This window comes from Osmia bicornis, chromosome 2 (assembly GCF_907164935.1).
Source record: "Osmia bicornis bicornis chromosome 2, iOsmBic2.1, whole genome shotgun sequence".
Lineage (NCBI taxonomy): Eukaryota > Metazoa > Arthropoda > Insecta > Hymenoptera > Megachilidae > Osmia > Osmia bicornis.
The window spans coordinates 5,862,311-5,886,681 of record NC_060217.1 but is presented as its reverse complement, the minus strand read 5'-3'; the positions used below and the strand labels follow the sequence as shown (position 1 = coordinate 5,886,681).

General features: G+C 39.4%; 1 protein-coding gene across 4 annotated transcripts in view; it reads right to left on the bottom strand.

The window, feature by feature from the left end:
• Positions 1-24,371, bottom strand: part of LOC114872059 (fasciclin-3) — a 261,816-nt gene that overhangs the window by 97,390 nt on the left and 140,055 nt on the right. Inside the window, exon 1 of one of the 4 annotated variants that reach the window (XM_029178825.2) lies at positions 7,766-7,853. The exons of the other annotated variants lie outside the window; for them this stretch is intronic. The gene's annotated coding sequence lies outside the window, so the exon portion shown is untranslated. Of the gene's footprint in view, positions 1-7,765; positions 7,854-24,371 lie in introns of those variants that run through there. 4 annotated transcript variants of the gene reach the window in all.

Here is a 24,371-nt window from a genome sequence, read left to right as displayed (position 1 = left end):
TCCATTACTATCAACCACGTAGCAGGTTGCCTCATAAAGCCACGATTAGGCGACCACAGCCACTGACGATGACGCTGCGTGATTTCTGAACTACGGTGTCATTGCTCTAACAGCTTGTAAGTCAATGCTGTCCGCTAATGCGATTGTGTTCCTTCGAAACACGTGTCGTCAGTGAGATCAACAAATTACTTATCATAAAAGTAACATAGATATCTTTCAAATAAAAAAGAAAATTTCAAGGATCTCAATAAGCGACTCTCTAAATTTATGTAAATAAAGAAATTTAAAAGATCGCAAATTTTATTCGACAATATTGTTGTAAATGGTAATTCGTCGAGCAGGACTTTTATTGAACGATCAAAACGATACACGTCGGTTACCATTTTTCAAAAAACAGCCCGCTTTGAAACTGAATGAATCGAGAAAGCCACCGAATGTCAATGGCTTTCCCCGTTGGACGAGATCGTGAAATTCGAAACGATCAAAAGTTCCAGCACGACGGACAGTTCTCCATGGTAAAAGTTTTCGTAGCGAGTCTATAGGACATGGCTATCCTGAAGTTTGTTCGCCGAAAGAGGACATCGATACGTGAATTTCTGTTTTTACTTCTGTCGTGGATGATTGGAATGCTGTCATGAATAAGAGATTTCCCGAACATCCTTCATTGACGACGAGAGGGAATATTTGATTTCCTATTTGAGATTACTAGGGTAATTTCAGTGGTATATGAAATTTCTCTTTTCTTATTTATTCTGATATGAATAACGTTTATATAATTTGTTACTATGAAATTTTCCACGAAATTTAATGAGTAGATCGAGTTAGCGAGAGGATTTATCGTTTCGATGGACGCAATTAACGCACATCATTAAATAACCGGATGTCGATGATTCATTGATGCCGGAAGTGTTCTAAAAATGTCGGAATCGTAAATAACAGCTTCCGGAGCTAATCTGTAATTTAGCGACCAGATATATCACTGGTAATTAATTAATTAATTAATTAATTATGAAACATCTATTACCGTAAATTAGCGTAAATTATATAGCATTATATATCACTTTATTCGAGAAAGGAAAAGGTTCTAGTATAGACGAATTGAAATGAACATTCACCGCCATCAAGCTTTAACTTTGATCGACGAAGGTAAACGTTTCGACGAATTTAAACCGTGTTCCCACGCGTCCAATCGGATAAACGGAATAGAAAATGGGAAACAAAGAACACTGGGTACGAAACACTCCCATCAATTCGACTCTATTCACGATTGAAAGCTTCCAGTCATGTCCGAAAGGATTACGATAAAATGACGCACGAAATCCTGCTCTAATTAAAGAAGGATAAGGACGAATCCTCAGAATTTGACGTTTTATCTATGCAAAGCCATATTGATTCTCACTGCAATTTCATTTGCCAGCATCACAATTTCATTTTTCTTGAGAATGAATAATAGTTATCGCAAATTCTTTTTCTCTATAGAGAAAAAAGGTATCAAAAACGTATTCTCATAGTAATACTTGTTACTCGTAGAAGCTCGCCCCATTAAAATATAAATGAATAAAAATAACGAGGGAACAAGAATTCCAACTTTTCAGGATCATCTTGTAATAAGACCACAGAGTCACGAGTGTGTTAAAAATCGAACAAAGACATAAAAAAAATTACCGCAGCTCTGAAGTTTCGTGAGCACTGTTCTCTTTTTTTGTACTTCGCAGAATGAAACTTTAATGAGCGCATGCCGGTGATGCGAGTTTAAAATAACGTTTTTTGGGTTAACAACTATTCTATTATTTAAAAACATTTTCCAATTTTTAAGGATATTTATACCATTCAATGAACTTACTTTTGTATCGTTATTTCACGATTGACAGTACAACATAAAAATAATATAATCCATACACAGTGGTACTTTTTTAATAATAAACAACGTAAACCGTCAGTTTTATTAATATTCTGAATAGCTTTAATACTTTTAATATTTACTGGATGAAACGCTCTATGTCCCTGTTTTATAAAATTCCGTGAAGAATCAAATATTCGGTGAATTTGTAAATTAATACTTCTCAAAAAACTACCGATATCCAATTTCCCGTACTGATTGTGAGTACAACGCTGGGCAATATTCTGACAGCAAAATAAAACAAAAATATACTCGAAAAAGAGAACAGGAAATTTAATTCCTCAATTTCTACAATATGCTTCACGGTTTATAAATTTAGGAATATCAAATACCAATCTGGGATAGGCATAATTAATTCAATTTCATTAGTATTTTTGAAATTGTAACCTAATTCTTTATGTCAATCATCTGGAAAGAAGGAATATTAAAAAATTCACAATTTTTTTTCTAAATAGGAGCATTGCTATTTCTATTTCAATTCAAATCAGTCAAAGATGCCAGTTACCCGAGCAATGAGGATCCAAGATAATTATCAGTCTAGCACGAAATAATTTCCACAAGTAGGTGGCTTATAACGGTCCATCAGAGGAATTGATAGCAAACTTGCGATCGTCCAATTTGCTTGAAACCCCCGTTTGCTCGGTGTTCTAATCATGTTCGACCTCGCGGGAGTCTATGAAGTAATTAAATGAGAAGTAACGAGAGCACGATCGGATAAGCAACCCTTGCCTGTCTCGTGCCTTCCAAGGGATCTCAGAATTGCGAAGTAAATGAAAATCGTTATCGAAACAAAAGTTTGGTAAGGGTAGAACAGAAGCAACGAGAACATCCATAGCAATTAAACGCCTCTAGTGTGCCATCGTTTCAACTGACTCGAATACTTTGGCCAATATTCTCCAAAGACAAAGTAATGTTTTCGTATAACTGATTGATACTGATCACGAGGGGAAAAAAAATATTAAGTAAATGCAAAATTATTTGGAAAGGTTTATCAAATTTTCATGTATAACTTCAACCCTTCCGGTGTTTCAATGAATGATTTTGTTTAACAAAGTTAAGGAAAATAGATGAAACACTAATAAAAGCTCTTGTTCTAATAATATACTTTTACCAAATATATCAACAGCAACCATGAGTGAACTTATCGGTGGAGAAACGCTTGCAATTTTAGCGAAACGAGAACTCTGGTAGATTATTGTTGACTCATTCAAGAATGCGAGGAAAACACTTGTAGAATGTTCGCAGAGCACTCGTACAAGATTTGTAGAATCCTTGACTTGTTTGTGCAAGTACACTCGTCGGAAATTCGCAGAACGCTAGTAAAATACTAAACTCGTTGCGAAACGCGGTACTGAATCGAGCAATAGATTTCGAAGAAAGATAAACAAAGAAGAAAATAATTTTTACAGAAAAATTCTATTTCACAATATCCCTTCGAACGCTATCTGTCAACGTTCCGGTGCTATATCAGCGGAGAAAAGCTTTTAAAGCCACGGCGCTCAGCTTTAAAGCGCTGCTTTAAACCTTCATCCGTCAAATCCTTATTTCATTCAATTCATTCATTACTAAAGTAGAAGCCACAAACACTATTCCAGCTGAGCAGTAAATGGTTAATCCCTGCTTCTTTTTTCTACCTTAAGCTAATTTTAGCTAAAGAATATTTTACACTAACGAGAAGAAAGTTTGCGAATAAAGGAACTAATTAGAAGAATAAAAGATAATGAATATGATGCTGTAGGTGAAAGTGCCCAGCTATAAATATATCAAAGGAGTTATAATAAGAGTCAGAAAACGTGTGATATCGAAAAAGTAGACTTTAAGTGACCCACATTCATTAAAAAAAAAAATATATAGTTAAGAAAGTAATTACCAGGATAGTGTATCAACGTTAAAATTAGTTTGAAAAATGAAGTCACGCAATCAAGCGTCAGCAAAGAGGGTCAAAATAAAATGGAATATTAAAGAAAGAGAAGAACAAAAAGCAGAAGGTAACAGCGAAAAGCTCGTCGAAGGGAGCGTAAGGATAATTAGAGTGGCCTCAGAGGGCCGCACCGGAAGCCTTATATTCCAAGCAATACTCGTTAAAACAACCGTTACGTACTGATAGCGGCTCATTAACGAAAGTTTCGGTTCTACGATTCAATTACCGCGCCGGTTTTAATTGCGCCTGTCTATCCGGTTGAAGTTGCTCGACCGTTTGGAATTTTCGGGGAAACCAGATAGAAGAGACTTTATAATTATTTTGCCCAAAAATCTTCCTCTGCGTGGAAACGTCAGAGTGGCGGAATAATTGGGAAAATAGAAGCCCTTCGTGAGTCGAGAAAATTCTAGCTCTTTGTTTCGAGCCACGGATCTAATTTGCTCTTGTACACTTTTTGTGCTCGAATTTCGCTCGAACACTTTGTTTTTACAGAAACTAAAAATAAAATAAAAATAACATTTCTACGTTGAAGTGATCTAGTGTTACACGAACTATTATTTTGAGTCTATTCATAGTAATATTAAAATTTAACGTTTTAGTTATGTTAAACTATTCAGCAAATAATTTTCAAACGTAAAGAAAAGAAAAGCTAAAGAAAGCAATGAAAAAAAAGATAGAACGATCGAACTGAAGACGACTTATCACTGAACTAAAGTAGAATCAACGAGTCCTTGCTTTGCAAAGCTTCCCTTGGCGTGGAAAGCGTTCGGGACTTAAGGGTGGAGGATCTGCCGTATAATTAGATGAGTTAATTAAGCAATTTGCTTAAGTAGAGCCAGCTTAACGAGGAAAAACATGTGACGCTTCGACCCTTTGTTTCGCAGGCTTCATTTTTTGCCCTACCTTTGGCCAACAAAATGCTCCGCTGTTTCTGCTGACTTGCGTCTACTTCCAATTTTCCTTTTTCACGACCCTTTTCCTGCGCTTTGTCTTCCCAACCCTTATTTCAAACAGTTCTTTACCGGTCGAAGGCTCCTTTGAGCGATAGGCTCAATAACAAGGGCAATTTACCACACGAAAAATCAACGGGACAAGAACGTGCAACTTTTTCTTTTTGATTCTCTTGTACGGTGAAAATGGACGAAAAATAGGTATTCGAAGAGAAGAAATTAGCAAAAATAAATAGAATATTTCTAAAGACTTTATTTACAGTGCGATAATTTTGTATAATTTATCCAAATATAACGTTTCCATTTCTAACAATAAATCAATATCAGCAGGATTCACGAATTACAAATTTAGCAAAGGAAACAGAATCAAAATTCTAGGATCTACTAATATTAGCACGTTGAATACCATAGTGGTTACCAATAACCCGGAACCACAAATAAAATAACTAAAGAAAAATTCTAACGTTTTAATCTTTAGTATAAAAAATAACACCTAGAAGCCGAAAAATAACACAAATTTTAGCACAAATCTGGAACGAAAGAAAAATCAATTTCGTACGAATTGATTTACGTTCGTGGTTTGAAACTCGAGTCGATGTTCAAGCATTCCGCGCGAAACAGATGGCACGTAAACAGAAAAACAAATCTCTTTCCACGATTCGCAAACACTAGGTCGACCAGGATTCCGCGTCGCTTTTTCGTCCTCGTTACCCGGCAAATAAACTAATGAAAACGTAATTAATGGCACAGTAGTTGCAGTCGGTGGTGCAGCCCGTTCGCGGTCATTTGCATAGATATTATTCTTTTAAACAAACGTGCGAATCCGTGAAATTATTCCTAAACTACAGCTTAGTTGCTCTCATACTGTGAATAATTGACGCTGTGCTTCATATAAACGTCATATTGCTTCATTTCAAGCTTTATCTTTTCTTTTTTTATACCACAGAGTTTAATTAAGTCAAAAATATTTATATATCAAAAACTAAATGTCTAAATCTATTCAGACTTTTATTTTTGGCTTCAGCTATTATCGTAACAGTTTTCTAGAATAATAACGAATATTCTGAGTCCTATAAGATATTTATATATGTAATTAAATTGCTCCTGTGTACTTGTTCTCAGCGAAGGTTGCCAGGGTTTGTACAATGTCCTCCTGTCGGTGGTTAAACTACACGTTTCAAGTTAGGTTGTTTCTGTTGAACACACAACCGGCTCGTGTACATAATGGTTCCCTTAAAAGGGTCGAAGACGGACGAACCGGTGGTCATGTAAATTCCTCGCCTTATCAGACACGTAAAACGTTAGGCGACGATAAGACAGAGAGATAAAGGAACAGCAAGTGACACTAGCAATTAAAATGTAAGGAAAGAAAGAAAGAGGAGTACACTTGTAACAAAGTCGTGTACAGGTTTAAGAACTCTTAATGTTACCGTGTCTTTCGCACCCTTTCATCACGAGATCACTTTAAAGCATGAAACTTGAAAGATAGCGAAAGAAAAAATGAAATGTGTTTCTTGAGATAATGTTGTAGTTAGCATGAAGAAAGAATTCTGGTGCTATTCAGAATCTTCCCTTTCTATATATTTTTAATTACTTATGTGTAAATGAAATTTGTAACGCTGGTAATTTTCACAACACTTAATATTCTAAGTGTATATAGAGAAAATTATATACAGCAAAAATAATTCTGTTGAAAGAAAGTAAGGGTAGAGTGGCAAGAGGGTGGGTCTCTTACGCGCATAGTAGCGTGCACGATGGCGGCTAATTAGTAAAATCAATACGAAAATCCTGTGTATAAACGGAACGAGTGTGACAACGGTGCCGTTCAACCGGCGTTAAACCTAATAAAAGCGTTCTGCCGTGCCACGAAATCCGCTCGGGCTAACGATCGTAAAATATTGTCCCGAAGCGAGCGTTCTACCAGGACACGCCGTGTAATTTTTGACACGTGAAAATCTACATCCCGTTCCGCGGGCAACCGTACCGTAAGAAATGAAATCCACTGGGATTTCAGGCTACCGACCTTTTTCCTCATTGGATGAGTATATTCCTGGATAAAAAAGAGCGTGTTTAAAATCAGTATTGAAATTCGGATCAATGGTCGTGATGGATTGGGGCATTTCTACTTTTAGAGGTAGAAACATTGGACGAAATACAACGTGAAACTGGAGGATTGTTTCTAATAATAAATAGAGTGAATTTTTCTTTAATAAGAAACGAGCTTTCACGAATAATAAAATTAAGTTGTATGGAGTTGAACAATCTAAATATCAAATTAATTTATAGCAGATTTTTAAATAAAATATTCTGAATGTTTTAAAGAATAATTGTAAAACCAAGTATGTACCTATTATAAAATTGTGAAAGTTTGTTAACTAGCTTATTACAACTCGTACGTTTTATAACTACACAAAACACAGGAATTTCAATCGAACGTTCGATTAAGGGTGTAGAAAAAGCTTGCCCGATTGTTTTATTTAACCTCCGCTATCGATGGTCATTATTTTATCGGAATTACGAGAGATATCTCGAACTAGTCCCATGGGTTTCAGGGTAGAAAGGAGGGTAAAGGGGTTGCAGGTGTACGCTGCGGTGTGCGGTCAGCATTACCCACCCAAGCTCTGTCAGCACCTCCCCTAATCGCCGTTTTTGTCGCCGCACCGACCATTTCTCTCGCTCCAACCTCTTTCGACCCCTTTCAACCCTCATCGTCAGAGCCTCTCTTTATCCTCATCTGTACCCTTATAGTTTTTCGTATTTGTGTTTATGCTCCAGTCACCAGGAAATTTTCGTTCGTTTCCTTGACCACTGTTTTCCCTACGGCTCCTCTTTTTATCCCCTTCGACCCCTTTATTTTCTACCTCAAAGAATCATTCACACGAAACGAGTGGCGCTTTTAAAATAGCTACTTTTTTTGTTCATTAATTCACGTCATAGTTCCTCCTATCGATAATCTTCATATTAACGATCATACAGTAAATCTTATTAACTTACCCTATTCTTCCTCTAATTCATAGGATGGAAAATCAAAGGAGGAGCAGAAGCATCAGTGCAGAGGATCAACAGCTACAATTTTTAATACCGGAAGCTCACCTGAAACAAAAAAGAACACAAAATATTAATGAGATTCATAAAGATCAACAACGTTTTTATTGCTGCACAATATTAAACTATAACATTGACGAGCCCTATAAAACACAAAATGTCGTGTATCCAACCGTGTGTTAATCGCAATGGCTATTATCGCAATGCTGTAACGAATGCATTATTCTTAATTGTACGGTATAAAGTTTTAGGGGATGAAATTCATCCTGACATCGCGTAAACGCGAATTCGTTACGGGTAAATGTTAATCGAGCGTGGACTCGTTCGCGTTTCACGCTCGTCGCGTTCAGCGAACGATTTCAAATTTATCTGGTTTTTTTTTAGAGAAAGGGGTTATCGCACGATAATACGGTCTGTATAACTTTCGATTTCGAAAGCAATAAATGGACGTGTTAAATTAAAGGTGAGATACTTAAATCTGAAATGTGTATTCGATGCCTCAAAATTTATCCTATGGATAAATTAAACTATGTAATCAATATATTAAGTGGCAACTTGCAACCCCCAAATATTCTCTCAAAAAGCACGGAATCAGCAAGTGCACGGAATTGAAAGATCGACCAGGAAAATCGGGTAAATGGAGTGGCGAGGCTGGAACCAGGAATGGACTAAACCACTCGACGCTCGAACACCGACTTCCGGATTCTCAAGGAAGGGGGACCAGAAAATCGGAAATCGGACGTCGGGCTGGTCCTCGAGAATTAGAGCTCGTCCAAGGAAGGAAGTCTCGGCTAGGACGTGGTCTTGCAATGCAAATCGTCAGGCTTGCACCACAAAATTGCAGACACCCATCACCAATTCCTTCCTCTCGACCCTCTTTGTCAGAGAATTACACATTCGTGCAGGAATACTGTGACCAATCGAACGTCAATCCTCGATCTGGTTACTTGAAACCTAATTATCGGTCTCCATTAAGGCATGTTCCATTCGTCGACGTTGGAATATTCAATTCCGTGCTATTTTCGCACCGTTTCAATCATTTATTTACGGGCAATGAATAGTTTTTATTTTATACAACACAGAATTGGGATATTTTATCTCCATCCGATCCGAAATAGAAAATTAAGAGTACAATTTCTTTTGATTTGATAAAGGAAGAAATGGCGATCGCGATAAAGTTCGCTCTCACGTTGTGGAAATAGAAGCCACGATACGTCGAACGGTTCGTGCGATCAGGACCTTGCGAAGCGAAATTACACGAGCCCATAAATCTCCGGACATAATGCGACGAAATAATAATGACAATGGAAACTTTCGACAATAAGCAGCGCTAGGGACAATCGTATTGAAAGCGGCTAGGGCTCACAATGGCGGCCTGTCTTACGTGGAGGCCGGCGAATAATTATTGGCCCGTGAGTAATGGCCCTTGAAGGTGGTCTTGCATGTTCGCGACGGACAAGATTTTCACAGTGCCCGTTGTTTAGTGTCTTATTTCGTGGTTGAACGCGCCCTGTTTAAGAGCTTGCTATTCACACCCGAAACTTTCGCGGTGTTTCGTAACGAATTGCCCGCAGACCGCGAGACGACAGCCCTTCCGGCGTTATTGAACCGAATAACCAGACCATTTTTATGTATTTGTTTTAAAATATTTTGTGGAAGATTGAGAGAGAATAAAATATATTTCTAAAAATTCGAAACTCGTATTCCTTTTATGAGAACATAAATAATTATTGAAATAAAATACAAAAATAGAGAACCAGTTGGCTACACGAGCATTGAATTGAATAACTCAAACTATGTTCTGAAATTGTATAGAAAAATATATAGAGAGAGAGAGAAAAAGATAATTAATTTGATTACGAAAATTTTCCACGGGAAAGGATGAAAATCAAGAGAAACCAAGAGGAGGACAATCGAAACTTTCATTCACAATCGACGAGGTAGCCTATATAATTTCACCAGACCGTGAGTTCTAAGGTCGTTAACGTGGAACGCGTGGCCTCGTTTACTTTTAATTACAATTAAATTAAAAACCAGCCGCCGCCTAATCTTTTCTCGGTGGCAGCAACGTGCCGCCAGACACGTTTAATGACACCCTTTTGTTGCGCTCTGGCACAATGAAGATTGTTCGAAGCGACGGCTTGTACTTCGTTAGAGATTGAAAGTAATATTTCGTGAAATAATACCAAGCCAAGCCTGTTAGAAGGCCGTCGACTTCTTCTACGATCCAATTATTATTATCTTTTTTTCCTCTCCTTCGTTTTTCCTTCGTCATTTTTTTCTCCTCGTTTCGCTTTTCGTTTCTTCTTTTTTACTTCTTTTCGTTCGTTCAACCGTCGCTCACGACGAATGCAATTCAATAGGGGCATTATCTATGCGGGACGACGGAAAAATATCAATTCTCTCGTTTGTCCGTAACACCGGTCCGACTTGAACAATGCGGGCCTTGCAGCGATTCAATGCAGATTCAGACGAATTGCATCCGGCCGACTCGCGGACGATCGAAGCCCCCGTGGATACTTTCCACGGGAATATTTCCTTCGACAGCTTTATTGGACCTCGAGCCTTCGTGGAAACATCGACTAGCAGGCTCAAGTTGCGCGAACCGTCTTGGCTAACAAATCCTTTTCTTCTCCTCCTCCGAAATGTACCGATTTCACCGACGGCGATCGACTTTACGATGTATTTTTACTGAATTATCATTCTACCAGGCAACTAAACCGTTTCTACCGATATATTATTCAGAACATGAATCGGATACTTCAGGTTTTCACGATATGCTTTGATATCTCTTTCTAAAAAAAAATATTTTTTAACGAGCAACTCAACGTATTAAAGATAAGACTGAGTATAATTTATTTATCTTCACAGTATTCCATTTCTTCGCAAATCGCGAAGCTTCGTGTAACGGTCGCAAACATCAAACTGATTTCGATAGCGAGCTTAGGATATCGAATTTCCTCCATTTATAGAGTAACCAAATGATCGAGCAACAATCGTGTAACATTACTGCTAATTACGCACGATTTACTCGAATAGAGAAACAGTGGTATCAACGATATTAGATGGCGAACACCACTTAGCGGTGATTATTCCTGGTAATCTCGGCGATTAAAATAAATTTAGTAGGCCGCATTAATTACGCCGTATGAGCTTTGCGGTTATTTCCATTGAAGAGCGCTTACATGGAGCGCGTTGTATTAGGCAAGGCTCATATGCACAAATTCGCCTATAAATTTTGCAAGAAACGAGCCTGTTTGGAGCGCACGTTGTAATCGCGTTGAACTATGCCGACACTTAACATGCCCACCCTCTTCTGATGAATTATCGGTCAAAATTGCAATCTCTCAAATCCTTGCTGTTATACAAAATTAGATTTCACTGGTAGACGTTCAAAATTTTACGCGTTTTCCTTTCCTCGAAATTTTCGTTTCCCTCTTTCTTCTTACTTTAATGCCACTTCGCCTCGAATATCGCAACTTTCAAAAGTTTCCTGATTCTTTTAGTACCGAGTATAGTGTCAAGAAACTTGAAATGAAAAATACGAACAAGGAGGTTCGAGACCCGAGACGCAGGCAAATATTCTTGCCGTGGAGCATAAAAGTTTAAACTAAAATTCAAGGGGAACACCTTGAGATATGAGTCTTGGCAAATAAAATAATAAAAAATTATGAAACGAACAGAAAATTTTAGAATACGATGGTTAAGAAGTAAGTCTTGGTGACATATAATTTCAGCAAGGAAATTTCGTTCAATTTAATGCTACGAATAAAAAAGGGTAAACGTAGTCGAACCGCTCTTTACCGAAAATCCTGAGCCCCGTTCTCAACGGAGTTTCTATTCCCGCGGGACACACACGCTCGCTTCTCTCACAATTTCTTTCCACGACCTGGTGCGAACTCGCGCCGATATTTATCTGTTGGCATCGAGAGAAAAGAGTGGCGCAATAAATGTCAACCCGTAAAGCGTTGTACCGGATTCCTTTGGCACTGAACTAAGGGCGTCCCTGTTTTCAATGTGTCTTGGGACAGGCTTTTCAAGAATCACGATAAAACGAGAACTCCTATCATTGTTATTGTTGTCAGAAAGATTTATTGAAACTAAATACACACAGACGTTTAAATTTCATTGATATTTAAAAAAAAGGATCTCTTTGATTAATTTGAATTAAATTCACGATTCATTGGCAAGAAAAGAAAGAGGTTTTATACAAATTAAAACAAGTTATAAAACGGATGTAAACAGTGATTCCTATTAAAGTCATCCGAATCAACAAGTGGAGGAATCATGATCGGCTTAACTGTCGAACAGCAATTTCCATCTAATTTTCTCCTTTCTTATCGCTGAACAGCGATATTTTTTTTACAGCGCGTAAACGGTTCGACGACACGCGATCGTAAAATCCCTAGCTCGTTCGAGGCTGCTCGAAATTATTTTTTCCTCACCCTACGACGACGTCGATGCCTGTCGACGACGTTAAACTTTCGCGAGATATGAATTCTGAGCGGATCGGTGTCAAGCTTTCGCGTATCGCCGACGTTTTCCAACTTCACGCCAATATGGCCAGCTGCCGACAGTCATTTTGCGCTTATTTGCACCCCATCGCGATGTTCCGCCCCTTCCGCGTGTGTGTTCGCTTCCTGGTGCGAGCCACTTTGGAAAAACGCGTTGCAAGCAGCGCAAAACTGCTCGGAGAAACCGCCCGAAACGGCTGGCTCGCGTTTCATTTAATTTTTAACTGCAAAATCTATCTCGGAAAAATACGACGAATATTCGTCATATCAGAGATAGAAATAAATTAAATTTCCACCCTTTACAAATTTTTATTTTATTAAAGAAACGCACGAATATTGCATTCAATCGTACCAAAGGCTAATTAACAGCAATATTAATTTCATCGAGAAGCAATAACCCTGTGTATTATATTCCCTCAAGTTTGAAATATTTCCAACAAAAACGTAAACGAAGCAGAAAGATTGAAGGGACGAGTCCCAGAGGTCCTAGTACTGTATAAAATGAACTTCAAAGGGAGTTTCCAATATTTTCATGGACACAATTTTCAGCAAAACGCGACTCGAAGAGGTAGAAGAACATGCTCGTCGAGAGATAAGGGTACGAAGCGGCGAGGGAATAAACGATAGCAACAACGGAACCTTCTACTAAAAGAATATGAACCCGCCAGCTTATAAGACGAGGAACTTGTATACCGAGCGAACAGCCGTTAAGAGGGTAAAAATGACTAACCCAGACGCGTTCTACGGGGAAACGAAGAGGGCACAAAGAACAGACGGCGGAAGAGGCCGGAAGAAAGGAGGTCGGAAGCAGTGGCGCACGCCGGAAAATTGAAAGTGCGAGTCGGAGGGAGTTTTCATTAACAGCACAGGGTGTCGCCGCGCACGTTGTCGTGACTTGCAAACTTTTAAATTACGTTTAGGCGTGAAAATGGCGTTAAAGTCTCTGCATGGATCACACCGAGCCGTGATCCCTTTTTCTTCTTCAACATTTCTTCTTTCTCCCGCACCCTCTTTCCATTGAATTATTATAGATTCGAAAATGAAGCCTATTGTAACCCGGCACCATTCGCCTTCGAAAAGTTTTGGGACCGAATATTTCTTTCCAGAAAGTTTTCAGAAGACAAGAATTGTTCTCGCCAGAGGATGGTCTAGATTGTTTTTTTATCAGTTCCGCGAGGATGTATTCTTGCTAGGATAGAGGGAAAGCCGTCGGGAAATTTCATTATTATCGCGTATTTAATAGCAACCGAGCATGCCCGCTTCTAGTCCAGACGAGCGTTGATAAACTAATTACTTAACGAGAATGTGCCGCGCCTCGACGCACCGTCCGAGAACGACAGAAAAAAAAATAATCCACTTTGTCATGCTGTTACGTAATATCACGGGAAATTGGATTACCCCGTTTCTGCGGTTAGCGTGAAAGATGTTCAACGAACGAACGACCCAGAAGACGCAAATTTTTCCTCGGCTTTCCCGGGAACACTTTGCAAACGATATATTAGAGAGCACTGGAATACTATGGATGATCCTCTGGAACTATTATTTCATTTAAATACCATTTTACTGATTATAATACCAATAACACGTGTAAGCTCAGTTCAATCGAAAGCACGTAGCAATTAAAAGACAAGTTGAACCGGAAAGAAAATTCGATCGCAGGTAGAATTTAATTAGAAGAATAATCCCATTAGTTGACCTGAAGCGATTTAGTCGGAGACATCGTTCGATCAAAAGCACCGGTCGATCAGAATAGCGGTTCAAACAGATATCTACGCGAGAGAATCGAATCGATCGTGAGCGTTAGGTTCGTTGGAAAGCTCTTTCAACTAGAAACGCTGTTCGATCGATGCTATTACTCGATCAGAAACAGGAGGTAGGGAAAGGCGTACACGTTTCGATCAAGGAAACAACTCGGTCAAACACTTGGGAGACTCGATTCGACTGGTGAACATGATTTAACCAAGACCACGAGTCGATTATGTGGCAGGAAAAAGCTAACTGGCTCTACTGGTCGGCCGTATCTACTTGCTTGTCGTCGAACAATGCCATGACAGAGTGGAGTCGGTCGATTCTCAACGATGAAAAATGACGACGCGTGAACCCGGCGTTGTCGACGGTCATCGACTTTCAGGCAAAAGAAAAAGGCTCGGGGACGAGCGTGGAACGACGTCGTAACAATTCGTCACGCACCGCATGATGAGAAAGCACGTGACACACCCTCGAAACAAGCATCGCGACTTTGTCGTTAATCGTTTCACGGTTCACCTGGTAGGTCGCCTTCGGACAACTACTATCCGAGCAAGTGTATAGTGGAAACACGAACAGTTTCATGCTTGTCAACGAAGCGAATACGATTAACCGCTATTAAAGATGGCAATCTCCTAACAGGTGCTCGTGTTCGGTCAACCTTGAAACAAGATGGGGGTAATGAAAGATTTGAAACGATTATCTTAATTGAGAAATATTACAATTTTTTAATACAAGATTGTGTCACTCTTCTTCTTCATCCCTGTTAGCTCGTGTACACACTTTGTACTCTCTGGTCCGAGCTTAACTTTTCTCTCGGATAAGTCGGAAAGTCCCCTCCGCGCGGGATGAAAATACATAACTCGCTTATGTAGGTACGTGAGTTTCCCCCGAGTGGTCATAAAATTGCATATTCATATTACACGACTGCCGCTTTTAGCGCACTAATGAAATTTCGCGAATAAGACATTTCAAATAAGACAGATAAACCGGATAACATCGTTCCCAACCTGATTATTTCCCTTTACATTTTCTCTTCTTTCAATTAAATTCTACGTTGATCAAAAAACCTGGGTGATTTAATTAATTTCTTAACTTCTATCTTACGAAATAATTTATCAATTTTTCAGCTGACAAAACAGTTTGAATTTCTTCGTTTAAGTAATATTACCGAAGTTAATTAATTATTGATCTGCTTTTTTTCCGGGCTTCGGCGATTGCTTCGAAAACAGTTCTTTCGCAGGCCGATGAATAAAGAGCGAGGCAACGTTGGGTCGCATGAAAATACGATTTCATCCGGCTGTAATCAGTTCCATTGTCCCTTACTACACTTCAATGATCGTTAAAACGTAACAATGCTCATTGAAGCGGCGGAATTAGTAGCCGAGGACCAGGTCGACTTGTACGAGCCGATGTATGCTCGATTCGTTGGCCGTTCATCGGCGCGTCACCCGGTGCAATGTGAATTGATATTTTGTAAATTAATACGTTCGAACGCGGATCCTAACGATGTTTCACGCGGTCGAGCCAACTGGACGGAACACGGTTTCACGCGAATCGATTAATTCGCGCGGTTTAATGGCACTTTTAATGGTACTCGCGAACATAATACAGCGCCTCGCGATTCAACCGATTTCATAGATCAGTTGTTACCGTTTTCGATTGTCGCCATCAACATTTTCCTAAGCACGCAATTCTTCTCTTCAAAATCCATCTTAATTTGTATAAGCAGTAATTAATCCAAGCATCGAAAAAAATTTCTCAAATCAATTACCGATTACAAATACCTTGGTATGCGATTAGTCACGAAGAATTTGAAACACGGCACGAAGTTGCGATGATGTCGAAAGGGGACTGGATCGAATTCGAAGCGATTGTCTCGTAGGTCGAAGCGATTGCTTATCGAAACGTAACAATGCTCATTGGGACAGCATAATTACAGAGCCGGTCGGCACACGTCAATGTTTACGTGACGTGTGTGTAACGTGTGTCAGACGGTCGATGATGCAACACACAACCCCTTGTTTCGCGAACAATCGAAGAGGATAGGGGCAAAATCACGCACGATCCTGTGCGTGAATATCTATTACACTCCCTTTCATATTGTGCGGTCACACGGCAAGACACAGCCCTATCGTTATTTCCTGCCTGGCCTTTCGAACCTTCTATGCTGTCCACTATGGTTTGCTCGAAGGTAATTGACGCGGAAAATAGGGGTAAGAAAAGGGGATTGTCGGAACATTACCATTGAAATTGAGGAAAATAGATGGGACGGAAGCGATATGCTCGAAATAAGGAAAATATTTTGATAGTTTCATTTACACTCAACTGAACATGCTATCACCCTTTAGATAAGGGGATATTCTCATTTAAAGAGATGATTTTTAGAATAAAAAATTAATAGACTAAATAAGTAAATAAGCCTTCGACGGAGTTTTACGTAAAAAAAACTCTGAGAAATACAAATGCAAAAATTAAAATAAACTCGATAATAAAATCATGTAAATATAGTAGAAGCAAAGTACATAGTTTAATACCGAATACTTAAGAGGTTAATAAATGCACGAGACTTCTCCTTAGAGTACCTTGATTGCAGTTCTCAATGAAAAATTCATGAAAAATAGCAAGAACACGAAGTTCAGAGTAAGTATTAAAACTTAAACTTTGTTTACCAAGTTTCAGCATTATTTTCAAGCGTTAATACACTCTAGAAGCAATTAATATCAATAGAACGAATTTTTAGATAATGCATAACAAATTCTGAGTTCGTTACTGTTCTTGTTATAAACTTAAGACGTTTTTCAAGTGGATGTTTAGAAGAAAATGATTAAAAAGAAACGAGAATTATCTACTCGAGCTTTAGAAATATTCAAATTACTTGATCCTGAAAATTCCTCGCTTACTTCAACAGACACCGATGAAAGAAGCAGCTTCCTTTTCGTGGCGTCGATGGTGAATAACCAACACGAAACTTCAGGGTATCATTGAGATTTGACGCAAACACTTGCAGCTTTCCAGCCACTCAACGGAGTAAACAGTACGACGGAAGTAACTTATTCATGCAAATTTATCACGACGCTCTTCTTTTCCCCTTCGAAGAAGCTGATCGAAGAAGCGTTGTTCTTGCTTGCATAACCGGCTGATTCGCAACACGACCTCGCATTTGAGCGTGATCTGTTCTCAGATTCGTTTCACGAATCGTGCATGTTCTTCTTTGTATCTTTAAACCGTGAACTAACAACACAACAGTGCATGAAACATTTACGTTTACTATTGCGAAATCTTGAAAGACATCTGGTACGAAAATAACTAGCTTGAAAATTGATTTAAGGAATCAGAAGTTAATTGCTTTAACGAGAGCAGATTGATTAAGTTTCAGGGCCACGGACATGTTTGGTGAAACAACAGAATTACCGAGGAGTCGAGGAACCATGTGCGAGCATGGTTCACGACAAAGGAGGCGAACCGAAACTCTGCCTCGAAGCAGCTTTTAATAATAATGGTCAACTATGTGGCAAGTTGGACCTGAATGGCAAAGCCTCGCCGCATTTCAAACTCCCCGGCAACACGCATACCGTTCGGTTGCAACCTGCCTGACCTACTTGATCGTCGAACCTTCCTGCAGATTCAATTTAATCTTACGACCGGATCAAGCCGTGAGCTTAGATTGCGCTCGTTGCCGCAGAAACCTCCGTTACCGCCCGTAAGGAATCTAATAATTAGATTGTTGCCAGCTGAAACGAAATACGATGAACCATTCCGATATACTGTAGCCAGCTGCGATTGTGCGAACGTGAAATTCTCAGTAGAACCGGTGATAGAAAGTTTTGCGATCAGGAATTTATTGGTTAGAAGATTTTTGTAGGAGGAATTCAAAATGGTCATTTTTCTTTGTCAGCACTCTTATCTCCGGCAATATGGTTGTAAGTAGATTTGTGCAGAGAATTGAAGATGATTGATTTACAAACTGTAAAGATTTATCGTTTCTTTCTGAAGGAATTTTTCACCCTTTTCATCCCTCAGCTACGTTTCCTTCTCTTCGTTTCTTCTTTCATTTTGTAATCAAAGTCAAATTCATTTTATCCGTGAAACAACAATTTCCAACTTTCTCAGAAGACTGTTTCATTTCCTAAATTTTGTATGTAATTTAAATAAAAATATGGAGTCTTTAAAATTTCTTTTTTAATTAGAATGCTTAATTTATTGATTCACACACTAATATTAAATCTTTGAAACGGTAGATGGAAATTGATGAAACGTATGCGAAAGTAAAGAAGGTAAACGTTAAAATTTCGTCCCCGACCAAGGGAACATTTTTTTTTCACCCTTATCTCTTATTTTCTGGTCGACGGTACCGTTGCCTCCTCTTCAGGGGAGCTTTCAGCCCTGAAAGAGTATCAACACTATCACGGTGACACGTTAATCTTCGAAGTGCCACACTGTTGAAGGAATACCTCGATGAAAGTTTCCGAAGCGCCTTTGAAACCGCCTGTCCTTTACAAAATGCTTTGAGCCTCGCATCAGCCCTTTTCAATGATGCAACCCGCTTGATTCAGTTTCTGACCCAGAAAAATATTCCGCACCTCCGCTATCCTCATTGGCTTCGTGTAACTTTTTTCTTCTTATTTTCCTGCTAATGCCTCGCGAGAAGAAAGAGGATTTCCAACTATGCACCTTACGGGAGCCTTCAATGAACTTCTAAAACCAGTCTAGAAAAATGCTCTGTTCGCTCCTTTATTTTTTCCGCCCATCCACCGTTTGAATACATTTTATTATTCAGTCAGCGGAAAATTTCTTTTAATCAAAAATATAGAATTTGAACTGGCATTAGTAATTGAAAACGCATTTTTAATTAAACGAAGGAGAGGTATTTCTGGATTAAATTTTTAAATAACACGGGTAAAGTGAAACGAATATGCAATAAATACAGTATAATCCCAAGTTTCCATGCTAATCCATTAAATTCAGAGAAGCTTCAGCATTGACATTAAACATATATTCGTTCAATCGTACGATTTCTATTTTATTTAATACAACTGTGCAAATTTAAATAAATTTCACAAAATTATCCTGCAGAGTTTAATTATTCTAATTTAAAAATTTTGCAATAATTCATTCATTCATAAGATAAATTCTTTCGAATAATCTTTCCACCAAGAAATTCCGAATACGAAGACAGCAATAAAATCATTTGAAACTCAGGTTCAATCAGAGTCTATTTTCTGCAACAGTACCCCGAGGATAAATCGTTCGTACGACTCGAAGATCCTTTTCTAACAAGCTGATTTGGTACATTTCTTGCTATAAAACAGAGAATTCAATGGTTCGCGAAGCAAAAAGGACAAAGGTTGAGCTTTCTAAGATCTCTCGATTCTGGTTTACGAGGGGGCCAAGGATGGTCGACGCGTCGCTGCAGAGGCGTCGATATCTTTAAACACTCGTAAAGCCTTAAGTGGGTATTAAGTAGACAGTAAGTCGCGGAACGATTGCAGACTAACGATCTCATTAAGCTCCTTAAACAGCTGCGGTTACAGCCGATTACATCTTGACTGTAAAATCCACGCCTTGTCGAAACGACTTTTATATTGACGCATGGCACACACGGATACCCAACTTCCGTCTCCGGTTCAATCGGCTGATCGTGTGTTTTACGAGCGATCGACTGTTCGAGAAGAGAATCCATTGTCGAAAGTACGTCTACTTTATTCAATGTTTCATAAATTCGAAAAATTGCTCAAATCTTCTGCGAGATATCTTCGATCCTCTACAGCTAAATCAGACACGTAGTTTCAGAATATTTTTCATTTAATTTTAGGATCTTTCGAAAATGATCAATTAATTCAACTAATCAATTAAAAAACAATAATTCTTCGGAAGATTGCACTTGAAAGAGAAGCTCTCACGTAGCATCTCCATTTGTCATTGCCGAAAAGGTCGTGGAACGGAAGTTCGGTCTGTCCATCGTCCATGGGCAACATTTCTAAGAAAGGAGTGTCTTTCATCAATCGCCTTCTGTTCCCGTCATCCATCCCGACGCCGTTCAATCCAACCGCTCTTCCTTTCCGTCGCTTCCGTTCTTTCGTCCTCTCGTACCATCCGGTCGTCGACTATTTTCCACTTTCTTTCATTCCCTGGCCCGCTCATTTGTTATTCTGCCAGGCTTGTGTTGTTCGCGTGCTTTCAGTCTGTCGACCTCTGTCTAGGCCGCGCATCAGCCCTTCCTTTCCCTTAGTCCCTTTCTTTCCTGTTGCTCCTAGTCACAAGGCTTATCCGTAGACAAGTTCGCCGAGTCGTGATCGATACTGCCAGCCAAGGTACCGCGGGCTCGAGACTCGCGTCAGCACGCTTGGAAAAGCTTCGAGCGGAAAGAGGCTTCCTCCGCGAGATCGACGATACCGTGAGCTTTCAATCCTCACTGGCGTATTCTGTCGAGATTTCATTGTGATTTTTCAGAGTACCCGAACGCCATTTTATAAATTAGCATCACCAAATGCAGAGCTTTCGAAAGCTGAACCGATTCATCGTTATTTGTCAAGCAAGAGATTTGTTTCAATATTTAGGAAGCTACAACACGTCTACTTTATCGCCGCTGTTCTACCAGCAACACGATTACGTTTTAATATTTTACAAGCTGGCGGAAATTCGTACGAGCTCGCGATTACATCGCAGCAGCTTGCTGGCCGGAAACGAGGAGGTCGTAACGAATCATTTCATGGTTCGTAAATGTTTCTATGCAATATAGCGCGAGGTGCACGTGTAAAAGTCTTATGGTGTTCGATGTGTCGCGATTAAGCAATGAAAATCTGATTTCCTCGAGCTTGAAAGAACAACGATGTGTACGGTTGCAAGCGCGAGCACGGTTCCAAGCCGCGATAAAATAATCCCATAAATTCACATTACGCTCGACCAACGTGGGGAGGTGAAAAATCGTGCTGTATCCTTGAAAGGTTTTTCATCTTCCGTACTCGTTGCTTTTTAGAAGAAAGTTTACATATTGCGGAACGATAAAGTCTTTTTAGCCTCCATTATTCAAGTTGTTCTCCTGCATCTCGTTGCCTCTTAGCTTCGTGACTGTTTGCTCTTTTTCTTTCATTTTAAGTTCATTCGGGAGGTGCGAAGATTCGTCTGCTTATTCTTAGATGAAGATATACAAGGGTGTAAATTGGTTGGAGCAGACATTTTGCATTACGGATATTAATAGTTTGTGTAATTATTTTGATCAAAGTTTAAGATTTAAATTGACATAGCACAAATGATTAATTAACCTCTTTCTAATAATCTAGTCCATTAAGTTTGTTAATAGCTATTAATAATCGCTTTTCATACATTTCCAGTGGTCCTAACCATAACCATTTCCAGATTGAATTTACACGCTTTGGCAAACGATAAGTAAGAGGAAACGAGGTCTGAAGTGGATCGAGAGGGAGAGAGAGAGTAGACGAGGCGAAATTAAAGCATAATTTGACATCCACGGGGACGATGATAATCAGCGTTTCTTTCTTTTCAATTTTGCACCAAGTGCACTTTATCCGTAGGACTCTTTCGGAAGCGTAAAGAGCAGGAAGGCGCGAGTGTTCTCTGTTTCAGCAGTCCACTTCATTTCCTATCCAATTTCCGGTCTTCTCCGGGGATTATATCTTTGAAGTATGCAAGCTTTTACTAAGCCCACTCAGTGTTTCGAGATATTAGGTAAAATTACTCTTTGAAGCCAACAAACTGAGCTCGCGTGAACGGAACACGACTAATTGCTTTCGACGTGTATCTCCCGTTGAAAAATAGAACAACCAACCAGCCAGTCGGATTTCCTTCCGCGGAAATGATGGAAATTTATATCATTTCCGGCCATGTTTTTTAATGGGATTTCATAGCGATGCAATTAAGCCCTGATGAATTTTTGACATCGAGCAGAATGTTTTTAGCTTCACCATGAAACGTATCCGTTACGGTCCGACGAATTTTTCACTAATATCAGACCGTTCGCGAATATAAATTCCTACAAAAGATTAATATAATCCAGTACGATAATTACTATTTATTTTTGCTATTTGTGCTATAATTCGAATTCGATTTATAAAAGCGTGAAATCAAAGTGGTTAAAAAACAAAATAAGGTCTGTAACGAATTTATTTTTCAGGCAAAGAGTCAATTTCAGAGAACGAAGCATCCTTTCTCTTCCTATACCGTCACTCATCTCCACGATTCGATAATTTATATTCATGAGAATTATTTTCAGTGGGGTACGGCTCGATTTTTTTATCACGTTGTTTGTAACTTGGTCGCGGCTGATAATAAACTCTTACGAAGTAGCAAGAAATGAAACTTAATAGAGTGTCGACGCAAAAGTGATCATGATGGATGCTGCATGTACATACGGGTCTTTATTAAAACTCAGCACGAACGGCAACCAGTAGGCGCTCAAAACTTTTTAATATCCCCGGTAGAAAATAACGTTAACCGTCGAAGAATCTTAATTACAATCAAGTTCAGGGCTCAATCATTTAAAGTATCGATCAAGAGCAATCAAATTACAGCGAGCTTTCGTGGTGAAATCGAATTTGTCGCGACACAAACCACCGAAAACTTTCAACGAGCTAACGAACGACTTACCCGACCGAGTTAACTCGAAAAGCGACCCTTCAATTTTTTTCACCCCCCCCTACCGGCAACTCTATTTACAGTTCCTGTTACATTTCTCCCTCGATTCGGTCCGTTTATCGATGAATTCCTCTTGATATCGGGAATCCATCGTGGGAGCAAATATGATCGAGAAGAATGGAAAGTCGACGGCGCGTAGCGGATGCGGGCCAAGAAGGGAAAGGTGAGCCGAAGAGGGCGCGGAGAAGTCGCTTCCGGTTAGCCGACAGAGGTTCGGGCATGGGTGGTACGGGGCAGAACAGAGGGGTAGGGTGATGAAACTTCGTTATCGGGAAATTCGGTGCCGAAGAAAGTCGTTAACTTTCACGGAGAGCCGGTTATTCGGCGGGACGGATTCGTCTGGTGTCGGCCAAGTCGAACAAAGTCGATTGATTCGCGGTGAAACTCGATATTCCACGAATCGAACTTTCCCGACGCCATTAACCGGTGTTCTTTGCGGCTGAAGCCCTTCCAAGTTCCTTTTGATTTACGTGGAAAACATTGTTCCCCGAGGTTCTGTTGTCTTCTGCGGGGGAGGGAAAGATCGCGTGGGCGAGACGACTTCTTGTTCACCTTGTGACGCAACCAACGTCTCATTCAGACGTAGACGTTGCTATTAATTAGTATCTCGTTACGGTTATCAGAACAAACAAACGACGAAAATAAGGAGAAAATCGATGACAAATTTTGTAATTTTAGTCGACTGCGTTGCAGGGATGAATTCGTTAGATTTATGTACTTTTGTGCTTTGCTTTAAATAAAATTCTACATCTACTGTAGCTCAAGAGACATGAAAGTACACGTGTCAAAGATATTAAAAGAATTTTTCATAAATTTCTTACTAATAGACAATCATCCCCTCGAAGGCAATCCTATTTTATCGTATTTCAAACCCCTTTCACGGACTCGTTGGAGACACAATCAACGACAGAAGGGTAGCTCTCGTTCTTCCAAATGCGTATACTAAAATTTTCTACTAAACGAAGTCTCTGAAGGATTACAGTCTACAATTGGTGTCTAGAAAAGGATTTCCCTTTGATGTGACATTAAGCTTGTACCAGTGGTACGCGTTTACGTGCTGATTACGGCGCACGTGCAATACGTAAAGGGTCTGCGAAAGCAATAAAGGAGAGAACGTCAAGAGGAACGAGACTTATCAACGTGCATGAAATTCTCTACTTACTAAGTAACACACTACTAATTTATGAGAAAAGTTTCATATAAAACCAAGTGCGTCTAGAGATGACTTTCTGACCTCGTCGTTCGTGGAATTTTCCTCTGGACGAGTTCTAACAAGCTCTTTCCATATATTCTTTTATATAACTTCGTTCGTGCGTTATACTATACTTAAATATACATTTAATTTCAGCCAAAGTGGTTAAGAAAATTTTATGAAATAGAGAGACGAGGTTTTTGCAGCTGTTTCGAATGTCCACTTCGGTCTCTTTTCGTACGCGCTTCGATAGAATGAAAAATTCCCTCGTTCAGCTCGCCAGATTCAGCGAGAACTTTTGAACCGTAAACTTTGGAACTTCGAGAATGCCTTTCTGGCCACGTTCAGGAATTTCGAATTCTTCATTGGAACTTTCCGAAATATTTCAAAATTCTTCGTCTGAAAACTGCAGTCGAACTTTATAAACACTCACCAACATCATTCACAA